Genomic DNA, 11304 nt, shown 5'->3' with positions numbered 1-11304 from the left:
CCACATTACAGCAAACTTTGCAGACCTGCTACCCTCCAGATGTTTGGGACTACATGCCCCATCAGCCCTGGCTAGCATGGGAATTGTAGCCCTAAACATCTGGAAAATACCAGGTCAGTGAAGGCTGCATAGTGTTAATCAGATTTTATCTGCACAGGTGCTAAACATTGGATGGTCATTTATTCACAGTGGCAGATGAGCTACACCAGATGTTGGTTGGTTGGTGCATGAGAACTCCAAAACAGCAGACCAGAAATATGTGTTTGATGGTTTACTTGCTTGCTTACCTACTTATTGACATTTATATGCTACCCTTCAATGAAATTCTGAGTGTGGTTTACAGTAAAATACAATTAAAAAATACATTTTAGATCAAACAACTCTAAAACAAGAACTAAACAGGCAATACAAGCTGCATAAAACAGCAGCAAGACTTGTTGCTTTGCTTGGCAGGAAAATGATCAGAAGGTGGGTGCCACACAATGCCTCTCTAGGGAAACCGCTCCAGGAATGGGTTGCAACCTCTGCGAAGGGCCATTCCTGAATAGCTACCCACCTCACCACAAATAGTGGAGGCGCTTGCAGAGTAAGGAGCAGCACAATAAATTATTCTGCCAAATATCTGTGACTGGTTTGAAGTGAGCTTTGATACAAGGGTCTCTCTCTGCTCTGGAAGCTGCAGACAGCAGAGGATGCAGCAACCAGACTGCTCATAGGAGCAGGGTACTGGTGGAGAGAGCTACACTGGTTGCCGATTTTGCTACTGGGCCAGGTTCAAGAGTCTTTTATTAATTCACAGAGCCCTAAAGAACTTGGCTCCAAAGGACCTTAAGTTCCTTTTGATCCCTTATGCTCTGCCTCAATCACCAAGATCCTCCCACTGGACACTTCTGGTCTCAATGGACCCATGATTCAGTAGGCCATCACAGAGTCTTTAGTGTTGACAGGCCATGCCCTGTGGAGTTCTCTACCTTCTTTTAGACATCTTCTGAAAACTGCATTGTTTGGACAGACCTTTGCAATATGATCCACACACACACACCCCTTTGTAACCAATCAGGATTTACTGGTTTTATTTTAATCTTGTTTGCTATATACTACCTTGTCTATGAAAGTGCAGATGATAAACACTTAAACAAATAAATAAATTTGTAACAACCATCTTACTTTACATGATGTCGAGCATTTCCTGATCTTTCCTCCTTTGGTAAAATGGAGAAAGGGGAAAGATGAAGACTGGAAATACGGAGGTTCACAGAAGGTGGATACAAATGCTATTATCAGTCCTCTCTTTACTGATCTTCCAATTATTGCAAGTGCTAATCCTTACTTTCTGCTTGCAAGAGAGTTTCTTATTGCTGATAAAATCTTCCTTGTACAGTTTTACACTTTAATATGAGGCTAACCATTGTTCACTAGACACCTGTGGGATAGGGAAACATAGGGAGGGACGGATGGATGGACGGAAGAAGGAAGGAAGGGGCACATGACAATTATGAACTGTGAACATTAAAATGGGAGTAAGGAATAACTTTAAAAGAACAATGCCATCAAGGCAGGGCCCTATTTCCTCTATTATTCTGAGTAGGGATTGTGGGGAGGCAGAATCCTACTGCTGTAAAAATTGTAATCATGCAAAGCTATTTTGCAATACTTCCTCTCTCTCATTGCTGCCATACTTTGTGTATGTGTGCGCGCATGCAAACAAGACTGTCCAAATTGTTATGCACCATAATATGTATGGACAGATCTGTGAACCATTCTATCATTTCTGAAACTTGTTAGTGGCTGCAAAAACAGAAATAATGAGAAAATATTTAATACACAGGCTGGATTCGGAGAATGGGGTGGGGGATGGAAAGAAAAGACAAAGGCCTTTTGTGTTCTCTTGCCACGTATCAGCTAACAACATCCAATCTCCCTATGTTAAATATGATCAGAGTTTGGCCAAGAGGAATAATTCTTGAGTAAGGAAGGAAGGATTTGGTAGAGCAAAACAACAACCCCATGCAGCCGATTGCAGCTGGAAATGCAACCCTGTTGCTAATCAAGGTTTCTACATGTCAAGTTACCCTGTCATCAACTAATGCTTCTGGTGAGAACAATCAACATTGTGTAAATGCCAACAAGAAAATCCGAGAATATTAATCTATAAAGCAGTCCAACAATAAAACATATCTTCTTTATTATTATTCAATTTGATGCATGGAAGTATTAAATTCTTTCTGGGTTATCGAGCAATGCAACATCAAATGTTGTGGACCCAAATGATGGAACTACTACAATTATTGCCATTCCAAAGCCCTGAATTTACCCAGTTGGGTATAATTTCTGTATTCATCAAGACCCTTTCCTGTTTCCCTGTTTCAAGATGACAGGGAATCTTTAATAGCAGAATGAAAGGGAGATGTTTTAGCCAGGCAGAGGAAAGGCAAGGGTGAGGAAAGCTAAACTAGCCACGATTACCTCTTCCACACAACTGATAAATGATGAGAGATCTTAATATCCTTTGTGTCTGGACACCCTGCTTGGGAAAGAAGTATGTCTTGTGTTGAAGTTGTAGCTGACTGACATAGTAAAAGAGGACTACAGCAATTGGTCGTAACGTCTTAAGGAAGGCCAACTCCTCCTTTGAGAACTGTGAGATTAAAATGTTTAAACTGTTCCACTTATCTCAGTCAGCCCTGCTGTGGCTTTTCCCTGCAACACCAAGGCCCATCTGGGGAAACGGTGCTTGACAGGCAGAGGGAAACACACTGAATGGACAAATGGCATCATTATGAGCTGAACAACTGGTGGTTCTGCATGTTTAATGAAGAGGAGTCTTGTCAACTGAACCTCTAGCAAACTTCCTTTTAGAAAGATGACATTTCACTCCCCCCGTGCAATATCCAAAACTTTTAGCTTTCTTGGTGCTAATTGAAATTGATCCAGTGCTATATGTTATATAAATCAGAGTATGTAGGAAAGCCACTAGAAAAGACATCTATCATCAAGACTCGAGCCACTGGTCTACAGCTGGCAAATTCTTCCTTCTTTGCACATACTTTATGTCACTACCATTGTCTGCAAGAACCCTTTCAGCAGAGTACAGATTTTAAACTAATCAGATCACTCATACCAACACTCGAAAGTTCCTACAGTCATGGCCAGGGGAGGACAAATTTGTCAATTTGTGTTTCGCATTCCACCACCCCCATTTAAAGTTCAACTCACCAAATTTCTACATAGGTTTGCAGTTCCTTTTTTTAAAAGGCCTCGTGAAAATTCATCTGCATTTCAGCGAACATTTATCCTAGCATACACATTTTTTGAGGCCATGTTGCCTAATATACACAATTTCACAAGCAATTTTTCCTAATGCTATTCATTTTTGTATGAAATTTTCACTAATATATAAATTACTACTCTTTTGCAACCTCCCCTTGATATATACACTTTAGCACATACTTTTGGTTGTAAAACTCTGTAGCAAAATTCAGAGAAATGGGAATTTTGAAAGATAACTATTTCTGTTTTGAATATGTTTCAGGAAGGCCTGCATGAAAATGTGAACTGAATTTCTGCCCAATCCTCTACCCATGACGACCAGTTCTTACATCAAGCTATGTGCTCAATGTTCCCCATAGCCCCCAATGTCATGCAGCTATAGTATTGTCTGAATGTATGAAATCACACTGGATACATGTATGATGTAGTTCGGGCTGAGCAGCCATGGCATGGGAAATTGCCAAATCATTGGCCAAAAAACAGTGTAATGCGGGAAGCAAGAAACAGGGAGTTGCGATCATGATGTTCCTGTATTGCAAAGGTTAGTCAAGACTGCCCCAATAACTGGCCATATACTACCACAGGAAGTTGTATGTTTCTATAATGTATCCAGAGACTGAATCAGTTTGTGGACTTATTAATAACAAGAGCAACCTGCAACACAATCTTGGAATGTGTTTGGTTGGGCTGGAGCCATGATTGTTTAAAGTGGTATGATACTGCTTTAAATGTCGAGTGCAGATGGCGCCCACGAGTGGCTAACCTTTTGGCCTCTAAATGTAGCTGGATTGAACCCCCTTTACCCGACTCTCAGCCATGCTGGTTGAGCTGATGGCAGTTGAAGTCAAACAACATCTTGAGAGCTATGGACTTGCCCAAGACTGCTTTAAACCTACTTTTTCTCTCATCCCCCATCCCCCGCTTAACCGCCATCAGCATTCCAGAAGATCACAAGTTTCCATCAGACCATTTTTGAGGGGGCGTGTTTTAACCCCTTTAAAGTCAAGTCACAAGAGATATGAGAAATCCAGTTCCTTTGGAGTCTTACTTTTCTTCATGAGCAAAAACAGGGGTGCCGACTTGAATAAGGGGGAGAGGTAAACCCCGCTCCGCATAATCGATCACAATGCATGGTGCTCACACACCATTTGAATGGTGATGCCCATCAACCTTTTTTTGGGGGGGGGAGCCCCTTCAAATATTTTATTGGGGGGGTCAAAGGGACCTTGGCCCTTTGGAGTTGGCTCCTATGTACAGAAACTAGGGGAACAATCCTGTGCACAAGAAGTTGGCATAAAGCAGGCTGCTATATGCTATATCCCAGCCTATATGCTATATGCAGGACACGGGTGGCACTGTGGTCTAAACCACTGAGCCTCTTGGGCTTGCCAATCAGAAGGTCAGCGGTTTGAATCCCCGCGACGGGCTGAGCTCCCGTTGCTCGGTCCCAGCTCCTGCCAAACTAGCAGTTCGAAAGCAAACCAGTGCAAGTAGATAAATAGGTACAGCTCTGGCAGGAAGGTAAACAGCTGCTATAAATTAAACTGGCATAAATTCACACCAAATCTAAACCCCATTCAGGAGCAGGGTGGCTGTTGCTGCCCTGCTTAAGCCTAGCAGAGGAGAAACAATCCTGTAAAATACTGTTGCCAAGTCACAGGCTTAGGATCCAGCCTAACTCCCCCTATTCTGGTCATGCCCCTTCGCGGGGGCTTATATCGTACTTGGCTCGGCTGGTGTATGCCTGGCTGAGGCAGGGTTGGGGAATCCAAGCTGAGCTGGGAATTGAGATGGCTAAAAAAACTTGAGATCCGTTGCACCTAAGCTGCTCGCTGCAGCAGCTCTTGCCATAGGATTTCCCACTAACACATTTAAGATGAAACTAGTCTAGAAGTAATCTAGAAGACCTAACTTAAATTCCAATTTGTGTTATGAGAATCACTTTTTTATTCCCCCCCCCCACTATATACCGGTACATGGTTAGAGTGCTGGACTACTAACCTACATTATAGGATTGTTTTGAGGATAAAATTGGGAGGAGGGGAGAGCCATGCACTCCACCTTGAGCTCGTTGGAGGAAAAGGTGGGATTTAAATGTGATTTCAAAAATAAATAACAATTTTTTTCTCCTCTTTCTTTTTCTCCCCTTCTCACCCACACTCTTTCGTTTCCCTTGCCTTAATTTTTTTAATTAAAACTTTATATCTCTTTATTTAAAAAATGTGATGGGACTGCCAATTCCACATAACTTAGGTTTAGGTATAAGCCAGAAGGTGGTCTTAACAGGGCAACTGAAAGCCAATGGATCACACAATGGTTGAAAATAATAAAAAAAATATAGGAGGGTTCATAACCTAATGCAAGTTTCCCAGTGTAAGTTGCTAGGCCAGAGCCCACACTGCGGGGGGGGGGGGGAGATGTGGGCATCTAACCCTTTGAATTGGCAATCCATTTCTGCTCAAGGGCATGAGCGTAAAAAAAAAAAATTAAAGAGAGGCAATTATGGGAGTGGGAGAGAGGGGAGGCGATACAGTTTGGCAGGCTTAACCCTTGTAATCCTTTTCTAGTATTTCATGGGGAATTATATACCTGAATTATTCAGACTGGGAACATGGGCAGCAGATAACCTATGCGGCATAGACTACCCATATGCATGTCAAGTTTTATTTGCAGCTGTTATAATAAAGTTGCAGTGGAAAGGTTATTTTTCTTAGAATTGTCTTATGCCATTTTCATAGTGAGTAATGACGATTGCCTGAATGAATAAAAGAGTAAATTTCATTGTTACCACCTGCTCTTTTCTATCACAAGGAGGGGGGGGGCAATGCTGAAAAATTTGCAAATGATGCTACTCTGTGCTAAATTGTGTGGGATGTTTTATAAAGTGAATTAATATCCACCAGGGACTGAGCTGAGATCATCAAACTCATTTCACATAAGACAACAAATTGAATCTCTCAGGGGACTCAATACTTGAAAAGCCAGTGTGCTATCAAGCGATCCAACCTTCTCTTAGGTAGATTTCTTTAAGCAAAATATTAGATATATTTTCAGGATTGCTCCTATTGTTTTGTTATTCACCACCTAATGAAATGCTACTTCTGTTTTCACCAGATGGTAGTACATATAATTTTCAGGCCTCCGATTCACAGCATCATACAAACAAATTGTATGGCAAAACATTAGCAGCCTAGAAATCCCTGATTATTTTTTTCCCCAACATCAAAACAACCCAGACTTTTAGCTCACTAGTGCTGCTGAAGTGCAGAGTGTTTTACATTTTAAACTACACATCTTTAAGGGGAGTATCTGGAATGAATTTAACTGATCCATTCATGGTTTGATCAATTATGTGTGTGTGTGTGTGTGCACGCGTGTACACACACATATATTTAAAGAAATCAAACATTGAAGGACAACGAGCAAAAAAGAAATCCCACAAACTGTACAATGCAAAATGTATTCTTAATACATTTTAACAATAACACATGCTGTGTTCATACAGTGGAATAACACCATCCATATGAATCCCAGGAATTTAGTATATCTGACAGTTTCTCTCAACTACCCATAACATTCTTTCCTGTCTCATTGTAGCTGGCAAAAGAGAATTCTATAATTGAGTGGTACAGAACATGTGCCCTCCCTGCTAGAAGATGACAGATGGATTATAAAAACTTCAAAGCAGAGCATTTGGAGCACCAGGGGAGAGATAGTGGGTATTTGAACTCTCAGTCTTTACCCAGGAGACAATGGCACTGTGACATGGTGCATATATCAAGGAATGGTGTAACTAGATAGACATAATCTTTCTTTTCAGTACGTATTTAACATTCTGTTACGAACAAGTTTCAGCCTAGCTAAAGTGCAACTCATCTTAATACTAATCAGCATAGCCTGAAAGGCTACATGTAACACCCCCCCCCCTTTTTTCCAATTTTGGTTAAACTGTTCCTGCATAAAAGTGATTTTTAAAGGACACTGGCAACCTTTACCCAGTTATTTGGGATTGCTAATTTTCTTTTCTCCCCCCACCCCACCCCACCCCATCAAACTCATTGAAGTTAGATTGCATTTATATGAAGACTACTTTACATAATTGAACATGCCTGCTTTCTTAATGGATCTGCATGACAACCTGGATGCAAAGAATAAAGCCACACATTGTAAAATCACGTGTTAGTTATCGTATACAAGCATTATCATCTCCTCAGCTTTGCTGCTTTTTTTTAATGAACAAGGAAACACTGGAATAAAAGAAACATGAATGTTGCACAAATGCTTAACGTGGAGGCAAATGGACTGCATTTCCTAACTTCAAGTGGACTAGCACCAAGGTGCAGCAGTCAAGCACTGCTTCATGGCATACGCCTTCCACATGGGTTGTATTCAATGTAGCACTAAGTAACTTACTGCATAAATGAACTGACATCCACTTGCACAATAGAATTTCCCTCCACTCCCCTCACCCACAAATCTGCTCTGGGTTCCCCCGCAAACCTCCAGAACAGATCTGGTAGCAGGCAGCACTGCTGGACACGCAGAAGTCATTCTGCTTGCACAATTCTTTCCTTGAATACTGCCCGGAGTTTTTAGAGACTTGCATCTATCTCCCAATTAGACTCAGGCTGGTATAGGATTGTGGCTAAGCAACTGAGTTATGAATCAGGAAGCCCCCAGTTTAAGTCATGCTTCTGCCAGTAACACACTAGGTGGCTTTAAGCAAGCCATTCTTTGTAAGCCCAGACACAGTGAGGACGAGGCTGCCAGGGTCAGGGCCCAGGAAGCATAAAAAATGACAACATCTTGGATCAAAAGGGCCACAACTTTACTGATTACAGATGTTAAGTATGATTTGGTATAGGCCAGGCATCCCCAAACTTTGGCCATCCAGATGTTTTGGACTACAATTCCCATCTTCCCCAACCACTGGTCCTGTTAGCTAGGGATCATGGGAATTGTAGGCCAAAACATCTGGAGGTCCGCAGTTTGGAGATGCCTGGTATGGGCACTGGGTGTGCATCCTGAATCAACCAACCCAATTGTGGTCAGATTACTTAATCAGGGTTGGTCCTAGGTTAGGGATCCCCCCATGATGCACATCAAATAGGGTGATCCCTCCAGGATGCCATTTGGTGAGTTCTATGGCCATTAGCCCCTTTCTGGGCATTCAGACAGAATTCTTCCCCTTTGACCCCTTTACTGGGGTAACTTGATAATTGATTTATGATACACTGGCTTTCGATACTAACAAACATACAGAAGACCCAAGTGTTCATAACAACATTTATTATTGAACAATGTTTTAACATGCATTGAGTAATCTGTGTTTACGAAACTGTAATATGGAAGCAACCCTCAGACAAGGGCCAGTTTGTATGTTATGTTTATGTTTGTATTAGGGCCAGTTTGTATGTTATTGCTATAAAAAGGCACCCATTTTAATTTACTCTGTGTAGCAGTTGGATCATGAAAGTTATATCACACCACCACAAAGCCCAACACTTCCAATGAGGTGGAACTTGCATGGATCTTATGGTGAGTTTGTGCAAATGATGGGGTTACAAAGTTGTAACAACTACCGTATGTGGAACAAACCCAGCAGAAGTCCAGTGCTTTAACAAGCTGCTTCATTTTAGTATCAGTAATTCAATCATTTGGTAGGAATCAGAAGATTTTACACTTTACTGTACAAATGCAGCAGGCTGCCCCTGTTGCTGGCGTTACCAATGTAATTAAGGAAATAAAGCATGCAAGTAATTTGGAGGTACGTTATTATGGTACTTTATAGTTGGAGAACTATAAAGGTACCATGAAAAATTCCATGGAAAACACCCACGTAGTTGGACCCACATATCACAGTATTCTCACATGTGCCACTGTTGAATTAATCTAACATGAGAAGATGGAGCTATGGTATGATATCTGAAGGACTGTCACACGAAAGGTAGAGCAAGATTTTTTTCTGCTGTTCCAGAGGGGAGGAACCAGTTGATTCAAGTTAAAAGAAAGGAGATTCCAACTCAAAATTAAGAAGAACTTTCTGGTGTTAAGAGCTGTTTGACAGTGGAATGGACTGTCTCTTTCACTCGCAGTTTTTACAGATAGGTTGGATGGCCATCTGTCAGGGACTCTTCAGCCATGATTCCTGCATCGTGAGTGTTGAACTACATAACCCTTGGGGTCCCTTCCAACTCTACAATTCTGGGATTCTTTGTGAAGGGACCCTTTTGGCCTTGTTTGTTGATCAGCAAGTAAAAAATGATGATGAGAGCTAGGATGCTGGAACTAGGGAGTCCCTAACTTGCACCTGCTTAAAATATAGAAAATGCAGTGCTGTGATGGTTAGAAGATCCTATCAGAAGCATTCCATGAGGCACTTTAGCATTGTGGCTCTATAACAAGCAGCAACAGCCCCATAAAGCCATACGCTGCAACACATTCTGTCCTATACAGGATGAGGATTGTTGCCAAATACAACTGAAGAGAAAGAGGCAGGAGGGTGAATCTTTGAAGGCAACCTGCTTTTAGAAGCCTCGTTTTTAAAGTGCATTTTCAGCTTTCCCTTTTTCTTTTCCCCCCAGTGATCTTCTGCCATGCTGGAATGTAAACACCACAGGAATAGACAGAATCTCGAATTAAGGATTTGAATGCATTTCTTTAGAAGTAATCTTCAAAGAATGTACATCCCCAAACATCACAGTGATTCAACAAGCTAAGGAGCTCGAGACTGCTTGTACAACCATACAGGTCATGCCTATTACTTATTACCAGTTGGTCCCTGAATATTGACAGCAACGAACAACAACAAAAAATATGGAAGGCTGCTTTCTTTCCTCCTTTTTCCTTTTTTAAAGCTTTAGCACATTTGGCAAGCAAACAGGGACAGTAATGTTGCTTTTATGGAGGAAAACGCAGGGGCACAATAGCAGCCTTGCACTAGCAGCACTGTGCTGTTGAATATAAAGGCCGCACTGCAGGGTTCAGCCACTCTAGCCTTACTTAGGCTCATAGGTATCTGCTATTAGTACGTAGTCAACATTAGTGAAGGAGGGGGAATAAGGTGGAAACGCAACCATGTTTTATTTACTGAGGCTACCATTAAATACTTTAATAGTAATAAACACAGAGAAGACTGACTTCTGTGGGTGGGGTGGGTGGGTGAGTATGTGGAGAATATATATATATATATATATATATATATATATATATATATATATATATATATGAACAGTCAGCTCATCTATCCCAATCATGTCCAACTTAAAAACCATCAAACAGGGATGAACATTTTAATGATATAAAAGCAGGAGATGGATTCAATCGCAGTCAACAAAATGAGAGAGGTCCCTGCCATTAAAATGATACTGCTCTAACTGCTGTACATTTGTTAGATAATAGCTTTGTGTCCGTCCGTCCTCACCACTATGAGATCTTTTGCGAGGGGTGGGGGTGGGGAGAAGACATTTAATCAGAGTGATACACGACATCCAAAAAAACAGAAACCAATAATTATGGCATGAGCTAAAAGCAAGTTGTCTTCCTGAAAGCAGAATTGTGAGACATCCACAAGATTAATTTCATGAGAAAATTCTAAAAGTCAGATGCCAAAAGACATTGGATATGCATTCACATGCGCAGCTAAAGCCCAATTTAAACATGATGCTGGGTGGGCACACACACAAATTACCCATGTGGCATGCCACACGACATGTTTAAATCTGATCACTTTGGCTGTGCATGCCAGGGACCTGGGCAGGAACTGCTCTGGTGTGCTAAAATGACATGTTTAATGGCTAGAGCTTGAAAAGTTCCTTTCCCTAAAGAACAAGTTATAGTTCAAGTTCAACACATCTCAAAAAGGACAACATGTCCAGTACAGGTTTATCCCTTTACAAAACAAGCTATTTTGGTTCAAGTTCATCCAAATGATCCTCAGCAAAACAATTCAGCATTCAGCATGTTACAAGCTGCTCTGTTGAAATATACTTAAGAACTCTGAGAAAATATCCAAATACATACACACTGTGGAAT

General features: G+C 41.3%; 1 protein-coding gene across 2 annotated transcripts in view; it reads right to left on the bottom strand.

Annotated features, from left to right (window-relative positions):
- The window catches only part of ZNF536 (zinc finger protein 536), a 378399-nt gene that overhangs the window by 341038 nt on the left and 26057 nt on the right, over positions 1 to 11304 (bottom strand). The gene's annotated exons all lie outside the window — the stretch shown is intronic.

Source organism: Zootoca vivipara, chromosome 6 (genome assembly GCF_963506605.1).
Source record: "Zootoca vivipara chromosome 6, rZooViv1.1, whole genome shotgun sequence".
Classification (NCBI taxonomy): Eukaryota; Metazoa; Chordata; class Lepidosauria; order Squamata; family Lacertidae; genus Zootoca; species Zootoca vivipara.
Note: the sequence above shows the minus strand (reverse complement) of the source record. Positions and strands in the feature narration are given on the sequence as shown.